The sequence below is a fragment of the Phocoena phocoena genome, chromosome 2 (assembly GCF_963924675.1).
Source record: "Phocoena phocoena chromosome 2, mPhoPho1.1, whole genome shotgun sequence".
Classification (NCBI taxonomy): Eukaryota; Metazoa; Chordata; class Mammalia; order Artiodactyla; family Phocoenidae; genus Phocoena; species Phocoena phocoena.
Genome location: NC_089220.1, coordinates 48,305,206 through 48,328,988, shown reverse-complemented (window position 1 = coordinate 48,328,988; position 23,783 = coordinate 48,305,206). Strand labels below are relative to the sequence as shown.

Sequence of the window (23,783 nt, the reverse complement as noted above, 5' to 3'; positions counted from 1 at the left end):
CTGTAGAATTAGGCTTTCGCTCCTGGAATTATTAGCAAGACTCAGCTTTTTTTTTTTTTTTAATGCCATCTCTGAGGAAGGAGCAAAAGAGACAAGAGTAAAGCTTCTAGGCTAACCTGATGTTTATTAATGGCCCTGGGGCTCAGTTGAGGGGAAGAGTTGAGGCCGAGATTCAGTAATTACTTATGGGAAGCAGGAAGGAACACTGAACTAATATATCAGAGAAGAGTTGTAAAACCCCAGAAAATATGAAGTAAAGACTAGGCATTCAGGTTTTTTATTCTCTCCAAACCTAACTTCTGACCTCATTTCTTTTATCTTGAGAAGGAGGAAAATTACTTTTATATTCAGACCTCCGTATCTCCTGTCTCTCTTTATGTGTAATATTTCAGAGGTCCAAGGCCATATAGGTAAATGAGAGGGGTTTTTATGCTGTACTCTTCCCTGCCCACAGCTCTGGAGCATCACCCACCACTAGTTTGAGATAGGATGATTCAGGCATATCAACTCAGTCATCTTCCCCGGGCTCCATGCCTCTCTGAAAACACTTAAGCAGAGGTACCTAAACAAAAACATTTTGGAGAATGGGCTGGGGTGGGGGGACTATTTTCAGGCAAACAAATAGGATCATCCACCCCTGCTCCCTACCTGCAACTTCCCAATAAGGGCAAGACCCAAATTTATGACGCTCCCAAAGTGTCTTCCTTTCAGAATTGGAAATAAATGTAAACGCTTACCAAAGTAGAAAATCTTAGCTAGAATACTGTATTTTTCTTTTTCCTACCACTTTGTAACTATTAGTCTTGCTGCTGATGGGTGCTTAAAGGAAGAATTAATGTCCAGCCTTGAAATTTTCAGGATGAGATGCTGGACCGGGAAAATCATGTTAAAATAAATTTGATGGGTAAGTCGCCCAGGAACTTGGAAGGCGGAGCTGAGTCTGAGAGCATGCCACGTTGTTTTCAGCTTAACCTGACTCCAGACTTCCTTTATCTTTTAATCACTAAGAAACTTCAAGTTCCTGCACTGTGTGTTGGCATCTTTCCACCAGTCATGTCCCCTATGACGCCTATAAATGTGCCACACAAAATCTGCCTTCAACAATAAGTCTACTAAGTCTACCTTCAACACTAAATCTACCCTCGTCAGTAGCTCCTTGAGCCTGTTCAGTGGCCCCTCCTTACCGGACACAGTCTCGGTTCCCCACTCTGGATGCAGCCCCTGGAGCTGCCCAGTTCCCAATCCCTTGAGGGACTTTTCCCCTCTGCGGATGCCCCTCTTCTGTCCTCCCCCTTCCACTTGTGTCCCAACCTCTTGAAACACTGCATCTTTAGTTTTTCTCCTCAGCCTTGTTCCTGGGTTGTCACGTATTCCGTGAGTTTTCCTGGATAGAGCTGAACAGAGCTTTGGATCCAGTGAGTAGATGCAGAGAGAAGAAAGCCGTGTTAGCCCTTCTGCCCCAGGTCAAGCACCCAGGAGAGCAGTGTGATTTTTCACACCACTATAAATGACTGCCTTTTAGCACAACTCCTATGCTTATAGCTAGAAGTGAGACCTCCCTTTCTTCTATAAAAGTTACCTTATATAAACAAGTCCCTGAGGATTTTCCCATTTGCAGTATTTGGAGCCCCGAGACCAGGTTCAGTCACACACGTGTATAACTCCTAGAACATATCACCTCCCACGGCAGCAAATGTAGATGAATTGGAGCCCTCATGTATCATTTTTTTTTTCCCCCTAGAGGTCACAGACAGACTGGGAGGAGGGATCACAAATGTATAATATGAAACCAGTTTAAGAAGTAAGAAGATGGGTGGTTCTCTAGAGCAGCGATCCCCAACCTTTTGGGCACCAGGGACTGGTTTTGTGGAAGACAATTTTTCCACAGACCGCGGATGGTTTCGGGATGATTCAAGCACATGACATTTATTGTGCACTTTATTTCTATTATTATTACATTGTAATATATAATGAAATAATTATACAGCTCACCGTAATGCAGAATCAGTGGGAGCCCTGAGCTTGTTTTCACTTGCCACTCACTGATAGGGCTTTGATCTGAGTCTGCAAGCAGTTGATTTATTATGGTCTCTGTGCAGTCAAACCTCTCTGCTAATGATAATTTGTATTTGCAGCCGCTCCCCAGCGCTAGCATCACCGCCTCAGCTCCACCTCAGATCATCAGGCATTGGATTCTCATAACGAGTGCACAACCTGGATCCCTCACATATGCAGTCCACAGTAGGGTTCCTACGCTCCTCTGAGAATCTAATGCCGCTGCTGGTCTGACAGGACACGGAGCTCAGGAGGTAATGCGAGCGATGGGAGCGGCTGTAAATACGGATGAAGCTTCGCTCACGCACCCGCCGCTCACCTCCTGCTGTGTGGCCCGGTTCCTAACAGGCCATAGACCGGTACTGGTCCGTGGCCCAGGGGTTGGGGACCCCTGCTCTAGAGGGTCACCACTGGTGGGCAAATCAAACAAACTCTACAAAATCGGAGACTTGCCACGGGAGACAGTATGAGATGGGGGAAGCTCAAGAGAAAAAGGAGGGAAGGACCAGGACAGCACCACAGGAGCCAACATTTTAATTAAGTAGTGGTTCTTAAATGCCAGCGTATGAATCAGCTGTGGCAGGCCCCTGTCCAGACGGACTAAACTGGAATCAGTGGCAGTGGGCCCAGGAATCTATACTTTAAACTATTTCCCCAGGGAATTCTGACATTTGCCCAGGTCTGGGAACCCCATGTTAAGAGGCTCCACCAGGAAAGAGCCCCTCAAAGTTCTCTACTAAATCATATAATTCTCACAAGGTTCCTATAAGGAAGGCACTAGTATTATCCCTATTTTACAGAGGAGAACACTGAGGCACAGCTCATAAGCAGTGGAGCCTGGATCTGAACCTGGGTAATCTGGCTTCAGAGACCATGATAATATTGCAACAGAACTATTCAAGCAAAACATTAAGGCCCATGGAAGAAAAAGAATAGGAAGAAGTGAGAGGCCAATGAGAAAATCATTCTATAGGAATTAGGAAACGATTGTGAGAAACAGACACACCTTCCAGCATGCAGAGCTAGGGACAAATTTGGTGAAATGCTTTTCTTCAGGGCAGTACAAGGACAACAGTGGTCTCAGTGACGGCCCCCAGATCATTCAAATTCTGTCACAAAAAAAAGAGTAGATTATTTCTAGTAGACTCTACATGAAACAGTGACAAATATATTTAAGAAAGATACTGAACATGAATTAACTCTTCACACATAGCTCCCAGAAGCTCCCATCAAGGGAAACATGCTGATTTCTGAACATTCTGCCTAAGGAAATTTTTATTCCACTGTATGTTATGTTCCCATTGCCTAAAAGCCCTCCTTTTTTGTCTAATCTATGACGTCATGCTTATTTGCCCTCTTCTGACCTAAACAGTAATGAAATGGAGGTCCTTGTAAAAAAACAAAAACAAAAATCTCTCCTCTTCAGAGCCACGACACTAAAAGCTTATTCAGATATGAGACAGTTGTATTGATAATATCTAGTCTAGACATAGGGGCTCACGAAAGAGGGTACAATTACAGTTTTTAGTCTGGAGTTGAAGTCTTCAGGTTTTCTAAAAATCTGATTTTAATAGGCGTTATTTTTGTAGAGATGGTAAGAGAGCAAACATCTTGTTCAGTCTTCACCAGAGCAGTTAATTGTGTTTCTTCTCTCTACATCCTCTAGCGCTGTCAAAGTCAGTAACTGACCCTGTGATTGGTGGGCAGGTTTTTTTCTGGCAGCAACCCCTGGGGCACTGTGCACCTAAACGAAATGCTGAGAAGCCGGCCCGTCACCATCCCAGCACAGGAGTGGCATTTCCTGAGTTCTCACCAGAAGAGTCATGGACCTGCGCAGGGTCCAAACTTAATTTAACAAGATGGCAGTTTGGCCTGTGTTGCCAGAGGGATGGCCCACGTGTGACCCTTTTTCACAGAGCACAGGTATTTGCCAGAATTGAAGACAGAAAAAAAAATTCCTCTTCCTCTGGAGATCTCTGCTGCTAATCTTGGTGCCACTGAGGTAGCAAACTGAGATGTTACAGTAAAAGGCCCACCCATGTTGTTATAAAGCAGAAGAGGCCAACAACCCAAGTAACTTATGATTAGCTGAACTATATCAGGTGCTGCAATCACCACAATTCTTACACAAATCGTAGGGAAGGTCTTCAGGGCAAAGACAGAGGAGATGTTGCTTTTATATTAATGCAAACAAGTAATTGTTGAACGGATAGACGAAGGCACATCCATCTACTCTGGTTTTTTACCCCTAAGAGTACTTGAGAGTTCTCCCCACCTCCTCTTTCTTGCCCTTCTCTCCCTCTTATCTCCTCCCAGATGTTACTAGACAGTTGACCATTTACTGCTATGGAAACCACTCAAACGTGTTGTGTGTCTACTCTAGCCTTCCACGCTACCCCTTTTCAAAGCCTGCCCTGCACTGTCATGGTTTTACCAAAATTCTAACCTGATCATATCAGTCCTCTGACCACACTCTTCTATGCTTCCTCCTTCTCCCAGAGTGGTTGAAATGTCATTGGTGTACTTCCCAAACCGACCCCAGCCCACTGCTGCAATCCACAGTAGGCTTCACCAGCACACCTCGGCCATCTGCTCCCAGATACCAAACCCTCATGGCTCGGTCCCACCCTCACGCCTCTGAACAGGCAGGTACCTCAGCCTGAAAAGTCCCCTTTCTCTTACTCAGCCCTCAGCACCGTCTCCATTGCTACATCTCTTCTAAAGACTCTCCTGGAAACCCAGGCAAAATAAATCCGACTCCTCCCTACGCTTCCTCTTCTCGGGTTCCCCCATCAGTGTTCCAACAGTGTTTACAAGGCTGTCCCAGCTACTCAACCAGTCTGAAGACACTGAAGTTGGTGAGGTACAAACATGGATCTGTTTTATCTTTCAGATGGCTTCTACCTACTTTGTTGCAGCCGGCTCTCCTTTCCTCTGGGCAGCAAGCTCCCTTAAAGATACTTCATTCTATCCTGTAATCCTTCAGTCACTTCTCCATCTCCCCTGGGCAGGCTGGACCAGGGCAGGGAGCGCATCTGCTCTCTGACACAGTCCCCCTTTTACATAAGGTATCAGAGTGAGGGGAAGCAGGAGAAGGTTCCCTTTGTCACTTAGCTTCAGGGGTGAGGTTGCGGGCAGCTCCGTTGTTTCTCATAGCTGGTGGGTGGGAATCATTGTATAGTCAGTGTGGTCAGATGGAAGCCCAAAAATCCCACTAAAGAGGACTGAGTCCCCAAAAGGTACCCTAAGCATTGGCAGTTCCTTCCCAGGTGAATCAACAGCAACTTCCAGCTGACCCCCCCGTCCCCCCATCACCCCTCCACTCCCCACCCCTAGAGGTATCACTCACGTCCCTCTGAGGTCCATTCCTCTTTGTCTTTTTTTTTTTTTACATATTTATTGGAGTATAATTGCTTTACAATGGTGTGTTAGTTTCTGCTTTATAACAAAGTGAATCAGTTATACATATACATATGTTCCCATATCTCTTCCCTCTTGCGTCTCCCTCCCTCCCACCCTCCCTATCCCACCCCTACAGGTGGTCACAAAGCACCGAGCTGATCTCCCTGTGCTATGCGGCTGCTTCCCACTAGCTATCTACCTTATGTTTGGTAGTGTATATATGTCCATGCCTCTCTCTCGCTTTGTCACAGCTTACCCTTCCCCCTCCCCATATCCTCAAGTCCATTCTCTAGTAGGTCTGTGTCTTTATTCCTGTCTTACCCCTAGGTTCTTCATGACATTTTCTCCCCCTTAAATTCCATATATATGTGTTAGCATACGGTATTTGTCTTTCTCTTTGTCTTTTGGCACAAATTTGCTGAAACAATTGGGAGCTCTTGTGGGGTTTATTGTTAGAGAATTGCACCTGGTAGACCTATGGAAGCTACGATAAAATCTTGAGAAGGAAAATATGTGGTCTTGTGCTCAAGTTTAAAGTAAATATTCTGAAGGTCACCTGATTTATTGTAGATCCTTTTTCAATTCTTTTTTTGGTCATTTTCTTTCTCTTTGCTCTCTTAGGAATCTGGCTACAGGCTACATTAGATAATCATATGGAGCCAATCACTTTTTTAAATCTTGTAATTTTAAATCCTAAAAATCCATATATCCTTAAATTACAATTAGAGAAATTAGGCCCAGCATTTCTCAAAGTATGCTCTGAAGAACTCAGAGATGTTCTGTGAAGACATGGCTCGGTGGTCCAATACATTTGGGAAACATCATATTCTCTAGAGCCCCCTCCTATTCTATATTCTATATTCTATGTATTTTCTCCAGAGTCACCATCAATATTGGCACATCAAAAGCTCTGAGAAGTTCTGCAGTAAATGAACCTGTTTAACATTATTGAACCTGAGATTTTGCAAAATTATTTGTGCTCTGAATTTCCTGCCCCAACTTTTTAACCTGTGTGACACCTATTGACCCAGTTAGGAACATACTGGCTTTTGTCATGAGGCAGAGTCGAATGCCAGGAAGAGTATTAAGAAATGGCAGTTACCGGGCCTGGATCCGTCTGCTTTGTATCCCGGAACCCCCTCGGTGTTCCTTCTCTGGCATCTGTAAAACATGGCATGCTTCAGCTCATTGCAGCTCTAACCTTCGGAAAGATAGGCATTCAGAAATGATTTCGTGCCTTTTTATGGCTAAAAATAGAAAAAAAAAATGATTTCAATGGTTCAGCTGCTGAAAACTAATAGTAAAGCACCAGTAGCTCTCTGTGTATGTTCAGCAAACCCATGAAAATTCTGCCTGATTAGGTTTTTAAAACCTTTATATGAAGCATTTGTCAAAAGCAGAGAAAAATTGTTTTTAAAAATAACAATAGATTAATTTTTAAACCATTTGAATCTAAGATATGATAAAAGTCAAGGAAGTAAGTTATCAACAACTTTAGTTTTGTAAACAATTTTAGTTTTTGTATAAAATATATTTCATGTGTTTTGTAATATGCTAGTGCTCTTTTTAGATATTACTAAACACAGATAACACCCAGGCTATGAAAACCACAGGAATCTGGATTAATCAGTTTTTGGAATGTGGTTTTATCAGGGTGTTACAAATTAAAAAAGAGAGAAAAAATAACTGTATTTTGTATTTCTCCAAAGTTATTAGATAGAAATAAAAATTAATCCAACAGATATTATAAATTAGAGCATTTAGAATCTTAATTTTAAAATTATGAAGCTATACAAATAAGAATAGTTCTAAAAAATGTCCATGAAACCTGTTTTTTCTGTTTTGTTTTCAATCTAACTTAATTCTTCCACCCCAGTTAAATATTTCAGATTTCCTCGCAGTGGGATTCAGGCTTATTACTGAAGGGTTCTAGCACCTGAGAATGGCATCTGTCTTCCTGTCACTGTGCCAACTCCTTGGGCGACAAATGAGGGATTTCCCCTTTTTTTTTCCGGTCTTCCCTCCAATGAGGGAGAGACAGGCTCCTACCTCAGGAAGAGCACCATTTCTCATTACAATTGATTCCTTTCCTCTACTTTGTGTGAGAGAAAGGCTTGAGATGAAATCCTTTGTCTTTTTAGATATGATTTTTGTTTTCTCACTATTCTTACTGACGTCTTTGTGTGGTGCAGTGGCTGGGATCCCATTGCATTTACATGGCAACCAGGAAATCAGTCATTCACAGTTGCCATGGTAACCAGAGGGGGGCAGGGAGGAGAAGTGCATTTGATCACAGTCCGCTGTGTCCCTTCCTGGAACACTACAGAATTTTTAGACAGAGGTCATTATGAACACAACAATAACAAAAAAATACTTTTTGGCATCAAGACAGCTGTGTCCTGGCATCACAAAACATCCTGTACAGGAGGGTGTGGGTGAGCGTGAGGCAGACATCACAAGGAGGCCAAGGACGTTGCCTTCTCCCCTCAGAGCTCAGGGTGCTGACCTGGCCGCCTAGTAAATCTGTAGAGGGAGGTCTGTGAGCACCAGCTCCACACTGAATTGCCCAAGCTTCTCTTTAAAGCTTCAGGTCTGCAAAGTAAAAGCAGGTAACCAACGTTGTGCAGGACAGTGAGTATCTCGGTGTGGGTGGGAAACACAGCTCTGCCTTTATGGTAAAAGGAGCCCCAAACTGAGGAAGTGGGGCAGGAGGTGCTGTCCCAAGAAAAACGGAAGTGTCTATTAAGTCGTTTCCTGCCACATCTGCTTCTGGAGCTGAAGGTCGTCATATTTCAAATTTTTTAAAAAAGTCATGTGAGGTTAACCAATAAGGTTATCTTTTACAAGCATGATAATTAGAATCCTTAATCAATAGGCAGATTATGTTTTATAATAGACAACAGGGGCCCTGGAGTCCAGGAACAGACTTGGTTCCTATATTTATCTAGTCTGATCTTTGGGAGCCAGAAATGACCTATAACCAATCACATTTATAACTAAAGTTGAGAATGCACTACTTGATCTTAAAAGTCTTCTAAGGGCAATATCCTAATAGGCCAGGAGATAAGGTTACTCTGTGAATGTAGATCCTTTTCTTGCAAAGGGAGGAAAAAAATCTCTCATCTTCCTTTTTTTTTTTAACAGCAGAATGTTACTATTTTCCTCTTTTGAAGATGAAATGAGCAAACTCTTGATTTCCACCTCTCCTTCCTCCAAATTGCCCCTCCCCCACTACACACACACACACACACACACACACACACACACACACACACTCACACTCTCACTCTCCCTTGTGTTCATCTCAATAAATAGCTCCAGCCTTCATCATTCACTTTAGAGTCTTTCTTACTCTTCCTTCTCCCACATTCAATTTAGCAGCAAATTCTTACAGGTCTGGTTTCAAAATATATCCTGAATTCAATCTTTTCTCACAACCTTTATTCATCATACCCAAGCCTCCTTATCTTTGTAAATTCTAAAAGAGTCTCCTGACTGGTCTCTGAGTTTCTATTATATCTACTTACATCCAGGTCTCATAATGAAAGTCAGATCATGCCACGCCCCTGTTCAGACCACTCCCACCCACCCACAGCTGTACCTAACACTCAGAACGCAACCATGACCCACAGAATGCTGCCTGACATGGCCCCTGACTGCCTCTCCCCTTCACTTTCCTGTTCATGCATTCTACTCTACCCATGCTGACCTCTTTGCTGTTCTTTGAATACATCAAGCATTCCCTCATCCCAGGGTCTTTGCACTTGTGGGAATGTTCTTCCTGACATCACTTCCTTCAAGTCTCCAAATGTTGGCTCCTACAAGGAGGTCTTTGTATCAGCCCGAGTCTTGGTAGGAAATAGAAGACACACGTTTCTTACAAGAATGAAGGGACTTGTTACAGAGGTGTGTGCATGGTTAAGGAAACCAACAGCAAGATTTGATGCCACGTCTAGGCTTGAAGGGGCAAAAGGAAGAAATAGCGTTGCAGGAGCGCTGAGAAAGCTGCAGCCCTGGAGACCCATGGGGCTGCCCAGAGGGAGCTGTGGTCACTGCGGGGAGGAGACCAGGGCCAGAGCAGAATGTGTAGGAATAAACACACTGACCTCACTTTTGGTGTGTTGGCCAAACACAGCTGGAAACCCGAGTCCAAGGCAGTTGAGTACTGTACACGTTCTCTATTGTTGCATCACAAATTACCCGAAAACACAACGGCTTGGGGCTTCCCTGGTGGCGCAGTGGTTGAGAGTCCGCCTGCCGATGCAGGGGACGCGGGTTCATGCCCCAGTCCAAGAGGATCCCACATGCCACGGAGTGGCTGGGCCCGTGAGCCATGGCCACTGAGCCCGCGCGTCCGGAGCCTGTGCTCCGCAACGGGAGAGGCCACAACAGTGAGAGGCCCGCATACTACAAAACAAAACAAAAAAACAAAACCAAAACAAAACAAAAAACAGCAGCTTGAAACAATAAACATTTATTATCTCTTACAGTTTCTGTGGGTCAGGAATTCGGAAGCAGCTTATCTTGAGGTTTCTGGCCCCAGGTCTCACATAAGATAGCAGTCAAGATTTCAGTTTTTTTGAAGGGGTGGAAGACTCATTTCCAAGGTGGCTCACTTAACATGGTTGGCAAGCTGTTGCTGGTTTTTGGTAGGAGGCCTAAAATCCTGCCCCCAGGTGGGCCTCCACAGGGCTACGTGAGTGTCCATACAACATGGTACCTGGCTTCCCCCCAGAGTGAGTGATCCAAGAACCCAGGTGGAAGCTATAGGGTCTTTTATGAACCAGCCTTGGAAATCACACATTGTCACCTTGGCTGCATTCTACTAGTCATATAGATCCATCTAGGGGATGAGACCACACAAGCTATGAATAGCAGGAGGCAAGAATAATTGGAGGCCATCTTGGAGATACCATCAGGCCCAGAGCAAACCAAAGAGGGTGGAGAGTTAATTGAAAAGAGTGGGCAAAAGGTGGAAATCAGGGAGTAACCAGTAGCCTTCCTGACCATCCTGCTTAAAATATTGTATGCCACTCTGTTCCCCTTTATTTTTCTTCTCAAGACTTAATGCTGCTTGACATAACAAGTATCTATTTGTTAACTATTTTATTTTTGATTCCCCTACCGTCATATAAACTCCTTCAGATAAGAGCCTTCAACTATTTTGTTTTCCGCTGGCACCTAATAAGCTTCCAATAAATAATTGTGTAGCTGAATGTATAAATTATACCCAATTTTAGATAAAAAGTAAATGCTTTTAAATGACCAATCCAGGGATATCCCCACTTTTTTAAACTGAAAGTTTATCTTGCCCCCCAAAGAATACTACTACTCAGTGAATTAGAATTTGCCTCTGGCAGTTTTACAAGCAACACAGTTGTCTCTTGGTCTTTTCTTCCTCTTCATGTGGTGGTGGTGGTATTTTTCCCTTCATTTTAAGGTCAAGTTCTCATTTTTATCCTCTTAAAATAAAGTAAGTTACGTTGCTTCTTGTTTATTTGGCTCTCAGTTGAGTTCTGTTTTCAGAGGTGTTATTTTATTTTTTATAAATTTATTTATTTAATTTATTTATTTTTGGCTGTGTTGGGTCTTTGTCGCTGTGCGCGGGCTTTCTCTAGTTGTGGTGAGCGGGTCCTACTCTCTGCTGCAGTGCGCAGGCTTCTCACTATGGTGGCCTCTCTTGTTGCGGAGCACAGGCTCTAGGCATGTGGGCTTCAGTAGTTGTGGCACATGGGCTCAGTAGTTGTGGCTCGTGGGTTGTAGAGCGCAGGCTCAGTAGTTCTGGTGCACGGGCTTCATTGCTCCGCGGCATGTGGGATCTTCCCCGACCAGGGCTCGAACCTGCATTGGCAGGCGGATTCTTAACCACTGCACCACCAGGGAAGTCCCCAGAGGTCTTATTTTAAAAAACGGCTCTCATGAGAAAAATGAACCCTTCCCTCTTAATCTTCCCCCTTATTTCCCCTCTTCTATTTTTTCCTAAAACCTGCCAAGGGCAACTGTGGGGACTTCTGTGGCACCTGTGAGGCTGAAGAGATTGCTGACCTCTGGTTACTGAGGGTCAGAAGAGAACAGATTGCAAGCAGAGAACATTGCTCGTGGAGCCCACGTTCACGACGTTCTCCCTATTGACTGACCATGAGAAGAAGAAGGCTACCCCAGGAGCATCTGTACCCAAATCTAGAGTGGGCAGAGGATGCCTTTTCTCCTTCAGCAGCCCTAGAGGGTGCATGATTAACACCTTTCCAGATATGAAGTGGGAGAAACTGATCCCTTATGTTATGAAGCGGCTTCCCTCAGAGTGGAGGAGACAAGCTGGTTGTCAAAGTAGTGAGATGACATGACTTGATGCCCCGTGTGCATACCTATCATTCCACACAACATCTGCACAGAAGCGTTCATTGTAACTGCTTTTTGTAATGTGGTACACCTAGTTTCACCATCCGTACCGGAGCCAGCAGCTTTTATCTTTTGTTAATACTAACCTAATCCTGGCCATCAGCTCAGTTGGTTTAGAGCGTGGTGCCACTTCATAACCCTCATCATTTACATGTATTATAAATGTGAATAATGGGTAATTCTTGTAAAGTTCACTCATTCACTTAACAAAGATTTAGTGAGTGCTTACTATGTATCAGGCACCATCAAGACCCTGGCTAATCAAGTTGAGCACACAGTTATCTTCCTAGAAATTTAGGGGTAGAAAGGTGTCTTTATTTTCCCATCTGATGATTGTTGTAAGTGGCGGGTCTTTGAAGAATTTCCCTAGACTATTATTACAGAATAAAATGGGAGTCTGTCTCGCTAACGATTAAGCAAGTCCAGTCATTCTGAACACTTTGGTTTCTTCCTTGAAATCTTATTTTTCTCTAGTGGTGTCCTCTCCGTTATGGGCAAGTACAACTTTTTTCCCTCTTGACTGCATTATTTGAGGTTATTGTTGCCACTTCTTCAGGAATAAAACCAGTGATGTATGTAATCCTTAAGTAAGGATTCAGGTCATGTAGTTTCCCATGCTTATATCAGAGCACCAAGTGTGTTTAAAGGGATTTTTTTTTTTAAGTCATATTTATGCTGTCAGTTTTCAGCTAGTATAACTCCACTTTCTAGATGCAAAAATTTGGTGGTGGGGAGTTAGGGGGAATGTCTGTTAATATTTAACAGCAAACAAATGGCTTGGCTGTGGTCTGGGTGAATTTCAGTATTTTGAGCTGGGAAAGAATCAGTGACAATTACTGGTCTTGAGCAGGCAACCCACTCTTTTCATTTGAAAACAAAGCCATTAATGACAATGTATAACTAATGACAGACTTGCTTTCCAACGTGATACTGTAGGATGTAATTTTTTAAAATTATAAATAAATCTACAGATGTTTGGCTTATAATCTTCCTCCTAAAATTAATCTCTGTACCTCACTTGAAATGCTTTTGCCTTCATTCATACATGCAACAAATATTTATTGCACACCTACTATGTGCTGTGCACTGCACACTGTACCAGAGATACAGCATTGAGTGGGACATGACCTATGTGTTCTAGAATTCCACAGGTGGTAGAGGATGGAGAAAGGGAAACACACAAGGACAATACAGTGTGATAAGAGCTATGATCAGGATAAGAAATAGGTGATTTGAGGAGGAGCAGGGGTAATAACTAACCCAGCCATTTCCTTTGAGAAAACTGTACAAGTGAAAGTAGCAATTTGCTAAGAAATCTTATTTATTGACGACATTTGCCAAATCAGTCATTTGAGATTTTCACATTTACTATACACCAGCGAATCTTCTCTGCTGAAATTACCCTGTGTAATCATACAAGTAATACTTAAAGAATGTTGAATAACTTCTTACAAAAGTAACTTGAATCATTTTTGTAACATTTCATGGGAAGTTATAGCAAATATTTCACATTACTGAAAATGCACTTTCCAAGTTTACAGATTGTGAGGCGAGCCATCAACTGACAAACCTTCACAAGAGCTTTCTACATATACTGGGCCTTCATTACCATCTAAGTAAATAACAGATTTTGCCTCTCGGTTTAATATTCTTACTTGGTTGGCATTTCAAGGTCTTTCCTGTTTCAGCATCAATAGCACATTTTCCTTCTCTTCTCATTTTCTGATTCCTAAAACATTTTGGGTCATATTTTAAGCAGCCTTGGTGGTTCGTTTGCTCCTTCTCTTAAAATTCTGTAAAATGTATGCTCTTGTATCTTCAAAGTGGTCAGTAGTACTCATAACTTTCTTCCACGGGACCTAATGGTTCAGATTCCCCTAAAGTTAACAAACATGTACTGAGCACACACAGCATACAGAGACCAGAGATACAGCCCTGCCCTCAGACAGCACTCAGTCTAGTTAGACTCCAGCGGACTTGGGAGTAGAGACAGATTCACCACCCAACAGTCAACATCACAATTCCCTCCCCAGCACCCATGGTTCTGTTTCTTAAATTCTATCACAGGAAAATCCAAAGCGAGAAACTTAAAGACTTATGAGAAAACTAGAGCTGGGGAGATCAAGGTCATAAGCAAACCTACGAATATTCTTTACAGTAGGGAAATCACCCAAGACACGATGACAGAAGGTCCCCAAACATCTTTTATTGCCCAGCCTTTTGCCACCTTATTTACCATCAAAATAGATCACCCCTTCTGGGAATGTATTTGGCAGAGGAAATCAAATCTTGCCTTTCTGCCTTGCCTGCAAATTACTGGAGTTATTATCGTATAGCTTTTCTTTCAAGACATTTCAAATGATTTACTCCTGTGATGTTAATCTCACTGATTCGTATCCTTTAATTCTGACATTCTTTTCAAAGGATTGCTTTTCCCAGACTTTGCTTGTGTCTGCCAAACTTCATTGCTGACTCCCTCTTCTTGATCTTGTTGCTTGTTTCCTGTTGTCCCTGCTTTTCTGTATGCATCTTCTGAGACTTTTAGAGGGGACAAGTTGTATTTTGCAGAATTGCTCTTTGTTTTTATGGTAAGAATGCACTTGGTTTAAATTCTTTCATTACCCTAGTGGACAGTCCAGCCCTACCTTCCACTGGTGGAGGGTTTGAAACATTTGCTGGGAAGACCAGAACTTCAGATATGAAGCAGGCAGTGTCCGCTCAGGGAGTGTCTGGCCTTTGTTCCTACTTAAGCTGGCCAAACCCTCCCTGTGCCCAGCTGTTTGGATCCACAGCCAGGCCTCTATGGCTCTTTCTTGCCTGTCTCCAGCTCTGATTCAGCTGCCTTCCCCAGCTCCTGTGTGCGTCCTTTCTGTGTCCCTCCATACCCGGTGTCTCTTCACCAAGACCTCCCGCTTCATGATTAACCCTCCTCCAGCACCCCCTCGGCTTCCATCTACCCTTTTTCTCTGAGCCCACACCCTCCCTCCTTCCCTTCCCATCAACTCTTGTATTTGTTAGGAAAGCAAATTTCTTGAACTCGTTGATCATTGGCAACCTCCCCAGGGCTTTATGTATGTAGTACAAACATACATACACTTGGGTTAACAACCCAAATGAGTTCAATCACGGTGACATTTCAGGCAATGTGAGGGAAGAATCTGGGGAACTTCACACTATCCAGTTAGCCCCCTAGTTAGCCCCGCCCAGGCAAAGGGAAAGGAGAACTCGTGCTTCTCTGGAGGAAGAGGTGGCCATGGCTTGGCAAACCCCTTGTCCTATTAACTTTTGTGCTGAGCTATGCAGCAGAGACTGACATTTCCCATTTGGGAGGGTCAGCGGCACTCTCTCTCTCTCTCTCTCTCAAGAAAGATTAGTTCTACCCACCCTGACCCCTGACTCTCTTTAAACCAAATATGATTCAGTCTCCTTGGCTCCCTAACAGCCGGGGGTAGGCTCAGATGTCTCGGGGGAGGGAATGATCGTGCTGACACAGAGATCGGATCATGACTATGCCTCTTTTTCAAAAGAAGTCTTTAAAGAGACTTCCATTCCTTTTAGCTGATCCAAGAAATGCCTGGAATTCTGGATTTTCTGTGATAAGATAACAGCTCAATGATTCATTTATTTATTCCTTTTTTCAAATTTATTAAATTTATTTTATTTTTGGCTGCGTTGGGTCTTTGTTACTGCACGGGCTTTCTCTAGTTGCACTGAGTGGGGGCTGCTCTTCGTTGCGGTGCGCGGGCTTTTCATTGAGGTGGCTTCTCTTGTTGCAGAGCACGGGCTCTAGGCACATGGGCTTCAGTAGTTGTGGCTTCAGTAGTCATGGCATGCGGGCTCTAGAGCGCAGGCTCGGTAGTTGTGGCGCACAGGATTAGTTGCTCCACAGCATGTGGGATCTTCCCGGACCAGGGCTCGAACCCATGTCCCCTGCATTGGCAGGTGGATTCTTAACCACTGTGCCACCAGGAAAGCCTCCATTTGTTTATTCTTGATGACTATTTGGCACAACAGTTAAGCAAGCCATTAAATGTATCATTCATGCATATGAGTGGACAGGATTTATTAATATACGAATTCACCTTCTTATTCTCATTTCACCATTCCGTCTCCAGCACAGGCCACACATGCCCTCAAGGAGCCGCAGTGCTGGTTAGTTGCTGGCTCCCTCCGGAGACAATAGAATAAGGAAGGGGAGAGAGAGACCCATACTCCATACTGAGATGTGGGCGGAAAAGCAGGGAGGGCTTAGCTAGAGAAGGCAAGTCAATCAAAACAGTAAAGAAATAGCTGAGCAAGGCAAGGGGGGAGGACAGAGGGAGGAACAGTATTTAACAAGATTAGAGGAAGAGTCTGGGGATTTGGCATGAGAGGCTCTGGGACAGCTGTGAGGTGGCAAAAACCCGAGAATTCGGGAGGGGATGTGAAAAGGGTTTCTGCCTTATTAATTAGTCTCTGGCTTATAAATTAGTGTACTTTAAGTCTCCTTGCATCTGGAAATGCAAGTAAAGAATAGCTTTCTTTCCTTTTTTTGTTTTTTCCTGTTTCTTTTAAAAATTTATTTTCTAAATAACTTTTTGTTGCCAGACTGTGCTTCTTTATAAGCAATTCGGTGCAGAAATGAAACCAGGAGTTGCCCCAGGATTGTTTAGGGTTACCTAGAGAACAAATATTCAGAATTTGGTATGTATGTACCATGGCTTTCTGCAGACGATTTGAAAAAAAAAAAATAGAGGGGTCATTGTTCCTTAACCCATGACCAACTTCTCATATCAGAAACTTCCTTTTTTTCCCTTCCCCAGGCACCCAAAGGAAAACAACAGCAGTTTTGGAATTTCTGCCAATGATGCTTTTTCATTACACAAACTTCTGTTAAGCGTCTGCTATGTGACAAGTAAAGATGAATGGAACCTGGCCCTAGCCTTAAGGGCTGATACTGATGAGTGAGGTGGACATATAACAACTTGTTAAAACACTGCAGTTAGTGCCTCTATGGAGACAGAGGCAAGGCACTGTGCACTCATGGGGCAAGGAAGACCTGCCTCTGTTTGCATGGTCAGGGGAGGTTTTTGAGAGAAGCTGAGTCTGAAGGGATAAGTGAGGGTCACCAGCAGAAAAATGGAGGAAAGAATAAGGGTGTTTCTGGCAAAAGGAAGAGCATATGCCAAGATGCAGAGGAGAAAAGAGCATGGCCCCAGGAGAAACCATGAAGGTGGGTGTAGAACGGGTGGATGTAGGGTTGCAACAGGTTAGCCAAGAAGTTTAGGATGTAGGTGGGTGGTGTTATAGAAGGCCTTGTATGCCATGCAAAGGAATTAAGACTTGTATCCTGCAAGCAATGAGGAAGGGAGATTCTGAAAAATTATAGCAGGGCAGTGACTTGCCAACCTCTTCATTTTAGAGATGGACTTCTACTGGGCATGGCTTAGAAGAGAGACTGAGGTAGGAGGACAAAGTAGAAAGTATTGCAGTCATCTAGGGAAAACCAGAGTATTGTTGGAATAAGACATGGCCATGGTAATAGAGAGGAAGAGTTTGGTGGAAGAGATAATTTCATGGCAGATATGAAGGCTGAGGAACTTTTTTTTTTTTTTTTGCGGTACGCGGGCCTCTCACTGCTGTGGCCTCTCCCGTTGAGGAGCAAGGCTCTGGATGCGCAGGCCCAGTGGCCATGGCTCACGGGCCCAGCCACTCCACGGCATGTGGGATCTTCCCGGACTGGGGCACGAACCCGTGTCCCCTGCATTGACAGGCGGACTCTCAACCACTGTGCCACCAGGGAAGCCCCATGGATGAGGAACTTTAAATCAAACACGGGGTAACAAAGACAGATGATTCTGATATTCTTATATTCCTGCTCTAGGCAACTGGTTTGTTGTATTCCTCACTCAATAAAATTCAGAAAACAGAAAGGAGAACAAGTTTTGGATAAGTCAATATGTATAATTTGGGGACTTTTGATATTAAAGAACTCCAAGGAACATCCAGCTAGGATGCTCAATAACGCAGGAGAGATAACAGACCAAAATCCTGGCCTCCCTATTGCCATCGACCTCCTCTGCCAGGTAGATGTAAGAAGTACAGGTATCAATGCCCACAAACAGGGCCACTGATGACTGTTGAAGCATTTTACAGGCTTCTGTTTTATGTATAGGCTCATGTTTAGTTACTGATGGCATGAATGGCTCATGGTGAGATGTAATTATATCTCCTAAGAAATGGACACTTTAAAATCTAGCTTTTAGCTTTGAAGAGAGGTTGGTTGACACTTCCCAGCAATGGGCAGGTTAACCTACTGAGAGTTTTATAAGGGCCAGAGATGGAAGAACAGATCAGAAGGCAGCAGGCCAAATTCCTAGAGATTTTAGTGTCTGAAAGAGATTTCCCTATGTAGACATAAAGATAAGTACCAGCCACTCTCTGATGCTTGAGGGAGAGAGAAGGGAGGGAGAGAGGATTTAAACAACAGAAAGGACCTGTTTGAATCCAGAGTTCATGCCAGAATCTGCCACTAGTTTAAAATTAACCAAAGATTTGTTTCCAAAATCTTTCCAACCATTCATAATTGTGCTTCTCATTTTTCTTAGACTTGATATCATATATATTTAACTGTTCATTTAAAAGCTTCCAGTAACCTTTGGCACCAAGATTCCTGATTTGGAGGTAATCCATGTCTGATCTTCATTGGGTTGTAGGAGGTTGTGGGAACGTTATCCAATCCTCTTTCATGACTACAGTTCTATTTACTGGTGGTTCAAAAGTAGCTTCCCATTTTAAATCTTGAATCAATCCACTTTGTAATTTTTTGATGTTAGTGAGGTAACATCAGGGTCCTTTTTTAAAATTTTATTTATTTATTTTTGTCTGTGTTGGATCTTTGCTGCGCGTGGGCTTTCTCTAGTTGTGGCGAGCGGGGGCTACTCTTGGTTACGGGGCACAGGCTTCTCATTGCGGTGGCTTCTCTCGTTGCGGAGCACGGGCTCTAGGCACGCGGGCTTCAGTAGTTGTGGCACGCGGGCTCAGTAGTTGTGGCTCACGGGCTTAATTACTCCGCGGCACGTGGGATCTTCCCGGGCCAGGGCTCGAACCCGTGTCCCCTGCATTGGCAGGAGGATTCTTAACCACTGCGCCACCAGGGAAGCCCCCAGGGTCCTTTTTGAAAAAAGATTTCTAGGAAGAAATAAGCAAGCTCTGTTTATGGAACATCAAAGCGAAACAAAGAGTATCCTGGGCACTGTCTCAGAACATTCCATAGAAATTAAATTCTGTACCTTCCAGGCTAATGTGATGTAGTCCTCGAGGTGGGTTAGGAAGGCTCACCTGGTGACTTCCCTGATGATAGAGTTATCCTGCATCTGCCTTAGATGTCCAACATTTCTTGTTAGTTTACTTGCTGGAGGGGTAAGGCAAGCCTGGATTTAAAAATAGAGCTGGGGGGCTTCCCTGGTGGCGCACTGGTTGAGAGTCCGCCTGCCGTTGCAGGGGACACGGGTTCGTGCCCCGGTCCGGGAAGATCCCACATGCCGCGGAGCGGCTGGGCCCGTGAGCCATGGCCGCTGAGCCTGCGTGTCCGGAGCCTGTGTTCCGCAGCGGGAGAGGCCACAACAGTGAGAGGCCCGCGTACCGCAAAAAAAAAAAAAAAAAAAAAAAAAAATAGAGCCGGGAATTAACTGTTGCCCAGGAAGATTAGCTTGCCAGGCACTGATTCTTGAGGAGAGGTTTCTTCATGGTGTTGCCTGGTCACAAGAAGGATTCCCCCGAGCCCCACCCTCAGCCTGGGTTTAATCTGTAGCTTCCCCAAAGCACCTTGTGTTCATAGTGGGGAAGAATGACTCACAGGCCGAATAACTTCAGAGTCCCGAGAGCATTGAGGTTTAGTGGTGAATATCCCACTGTGGGGAATCGGGAAACCAAGTACTGGTCCTGGTTTGGCTGCCGACTGAGAGAGTCACTCACCGTCTCTGAGCGTCGATGTCCTCTAAAACTAATAGGAGCTAATAGGTATGGAACGAATCCTGTGTTTCAGGAACGATTATTATCATTTTGTGCACCATTTCATTTAATCCTCAGATTTCTGCTATGGGGTATGACTATAATCGCCTCCATTTCGCAGATGAGGAAATCGAGGCATGTAGAAGTTAATTTGCCCAAGTTCGTAAATCAGTAATGACCGCTTGGACTCAAATACCGGTGGGCAGATTGGCCTTCAGTCTCTACCCTTATTCCTAACACTGCACCACCTCCTAAAGTGAAGGGAAAGGACAAGAAGATGACGAGGGTTCTTTTAGCCCTGCTAGTGTGGGGTGGAGGGGGAGAGGGCTCTGTTTCTGGGGTGAGAAGATCCAGCGTTCAGCTCTACCTTGCTACTCCCCACCACTGAGAATCTTTCAGGGAATATGTCTTCACTATTAGGCCACGGGTAGCAGTGCAGGACTTGGTTTAGCTCCTATGCCCCACAAGAATACTTATCAGGGCCATTCTTTTCTGAGCACGTGGGTTAAGCGAGATCTCAGTGGTAGTGGAACCTTGGAGAAATGAAGCATCGGGAATGTTGGCCACAGAGAAAAATGCTGCAACAAGAAGCTGCAAGCTCCCAGCTCGCTGCCTTGATAAGGGACCGCAGTAAATCAGGAGGTGCCATGGAGGCTGCTGCTGGACCTCAGGGGCAGAACCTAGCCAGGGGCTGGGGACCCCCCAAAACAACAGCAGCAACAACAGACCAAGTTCAGGCTGAGAAGGCAGACTCTGTGGGGAAGGGGGCCGAGAGAATGAGGGAGTAAGGGGAAGGAAGGAACAGACGGCCCCAAAGGGTCTTGGAACAAAGGGGAAAAGGGGATTGTAGTCACATTGGCGTCGGTAGCCCAAGAGAAGAGGAAAGGGTTCCCGTGAGCCCTGAAATGGAAGGAGAGGGAAAGAAGTAAGCAGCTCACAGCTAGCAAGAGGAGGAAGTGGGAGATGCGCTGCTTCCTGTAGAAAGACCGATGACTGAAGACAAAGCTGGGTGGGGACTAGTCCCTGGGCTGCAGGAGCCGCTGCTACACATACACACAGCGGCTGCCGCGCCGTGGGCAGCTCCTACTACTGCGGGGCTGGGCTGGGCTGGGCGGGCTGCGCCGGAGCTCGCCTGCACACAGCGGCTCGGAGGGAGGAGGAAAGCCACTCGTCTCGGACCAGCCTCGGGAGCCAAGGTAAAGGAAACACTTTTCGTGTTGCTCCTCGCTAAGAGAAAAATGACCCTCGCCTGCGGTTGTAAGGGCAGATTTCGAGGGGGAAGAAAGACACATTGTTCCGGGGATGGGGGGAAATGGTCAGGATGGGTTGTGTTAGCAGGGATTTTGAGAAGGACCAAATTCATGACACCTTGATTTGAAAAATATAATCCTCATTAGTGCTTAGCTTCGGTGACTCATCAGGAAAACACGCTAAATGTTAAGAAGCTGTTTGCAGTTCTCTTGGAAGGAAAGCAGAGCCCAGTTGAAATCAGTTGGGGCTGTGAAGCTGTGGGCTGATCATCTGAACGTTGCAGTCTTGTTAGAGGAGTGTAAAATGTTAATTGCATTATCTTTCTTACACATTGCACTGGGGTAGCTTCTATCTTGCAGCATAAGGACTGTGATTTGGCTTTTTGTTTGTTTGTTTGGGGGGTTAAATCCTTTTGTACTCAGAATTTGCCAACAAAGGCTGGAATTGCGTATGTGAGGGGCAGTATTTACCATTAAAAAAAAAAGGTGTCTTCCTCCCTCTGCTCTGTGCAGCTGCTTTCAGGATAACCTCAGAAACAGCTATCATTTACCAGTGGGTCTTATCCTAAAGTTGCATTCTTTCTCAAAAGAGTGTGGCGGGTTTAACTTGTCTAGACTCGGATACCAGTGTATATGTGGATTTTATGTTTATATAGATTTTATTCATCTATAGGTCAAGGTGCATATTAGCCTCAGTGATGGACAACATGTAAAAGTGTTGCCAGGTTGTTTCCTTACCTGCCTATGCTGTGGATGGACGAAATAGTGAAATCAGAACTTGATTTTTATTCTTTGATTTTCTTGAGCAATGGGTCCTCTGATTAGAGTCTATGGCCATGGCTTGTTCATATTTGTGAATGATACATACAAGTGCAGTAAATAGGTCTAACGGATTAGAAATGAGATTGTGAGATGTCTTTGGCAGGATATGTAGGAGGGTTTAATATCCTAGCATAAATTTAAAAATTTAAAAATTTAAAAATTTAAAATTTAAAAATTAAGCTGTGTCTCCAACAGAAAATGTGGTTAAGCAATAAGTGATCGTTGATAAAAGGTTTTGTCTTGCATTTTTACAATGAAAGGAGATAATTTTCAAAAGAAAGAACTGATTATAGTGGAGTAAAAATAATAAAAAGGTCATATTTAGACACTCATTCTTAAAGTGTAGGTTTTAAACGCTAAATATGCCATGGAAAGTGTATATGCTTCCTCATGTATCATTATTCTCAATTGTGAAGAGCTCTAGTTTTGTTTTTTTTTAATGTCACCTTATGAAATTGATTTGTCTTCTCAAAATTTGTGGGGTAGCAGTGCATTTTCAGAGATAAGAATCTTTAGGTACTAAAGAAAAAAAAGTCAAATTTTCTGAGCATACTTATGAAACTAAACCTGTGTGATGACTAAGAGGCGAAATAGTGCTGGTGTTGAAACCATGGAGCTCCTCTGACAAATCCATTGAATTTCATCAAACCTGTGGGCAAAACAAGTCACACCACATATTCCATGGTTCCAGTTCCCGTATGTCTAGGAGACATACGGGAACTGGAACCATATGTAAAGATAATCTTCCCAGAGAGGAGATCTCGGGTGCATCTTGGATCCCGAATGCCCCTAACTGGATCTCTGTGATCAAGCTGCCTGTCATTAAATGAAATGGAAAGTTGGGAGTCCAGGCTGTATGAATGAGGATGGGGCTCACGCTCCGGTACTTACTCAGCTACGGGCTGGATTCACTAGATAATGCCAACACCCTGCTTTGTGTGAGAATGTGTAGACAATCTGCTTTACTCCTCCCTGTGTGTTTCACAAAAGAGTCAGAAAATGAAACCTTGGCTCATAGACACAGGGGAGTCCGGAGGCCCCCCGCTCTCTTTCAGAAAACATCAAACAAGAGATGCCTATTTTCTGCACAGCCCCAAACATTCCCTTAATTATCAAATTCCAGCTTGAAGCACAACATGAATGAGTAACGGCAGATCCGTAACTACGATGGCAGGAGGTTTAAGAAAAAGATGAAAAAGTTCCTGTCCTGTAAAATGGGACTATTTCCTCTTCTTCTGGCCAAATGGAATATTAAAAGACATACTACTTTTGTCCACAGTGTTCGGAGGCTTCTGAGGGAGTCAACCAACACTGAAATTTTAATTGCGTGTGTGTGTGTGTGTGTTTTTTTCTGCCATATGGCCAACGGCAGAGTGGAAACACGACTCCTGGTTGGTCCTGGGCCTCATGGTGGGCTCGTAGTGAATGCATTTGGTTGGCTGACTTTTTTAGCCTACTTCAGAAGGCAGGCTCAACTTGTAAGTATAAAAGCTCTATAGTCAAAGCACAAAGCCTCTTCAGAGACAACTGTGGGTAGCAGAAAACAGCATGGTGGAGTGAAAAGAATGCAGGCTTCGAGAGTCAGGCAGATCTGCCTTTGAATCCTACCACTGGTTCTCACTCCTTCAGCTGGTACGTTGTTGTGAACCTTGCTTTCTTCACTGTAAAGAAGGGTTAATAGTACATACTCAGGGTATTTGTTGTTATTGTTTATTTGTTGTGTTTTATTTGGTTTTTGCTTTTGCGTGTGATTTGTGAGTGCCTGCCTGGTACATAGTAGGTACTCAGATGTCATTTTTTCTTCTGCCTCGGGAAAAGTTAGCGTATTCTTGATCTTTGCCACTATCTCAAAGATTCAGGAGA

General features: G+C 44.1%; 1 protein-coding gene across 1 annotated transcript in view; it reads left to right on the top strand.

The window, feature by feature from the left end:
• Nucleotides 1-20,845: 20,845 nt before the first annotated feature.
• GNG2 (G protein subunit gamma 2) overlaps nt 20,846-23,783 on the top strand; it is a 136,065-nt gene continuing 133,127 nt past the window's right edge. Inside the window, exon 1 of the mRNA XM_065871535.1 lies at nt 20,846-21,044. The gene's annotated coding sequence lies outside the window, so the exon portion shown is untranslated. The remainder of the gene's footprint in view (nt 21,045-23,783) is intronic.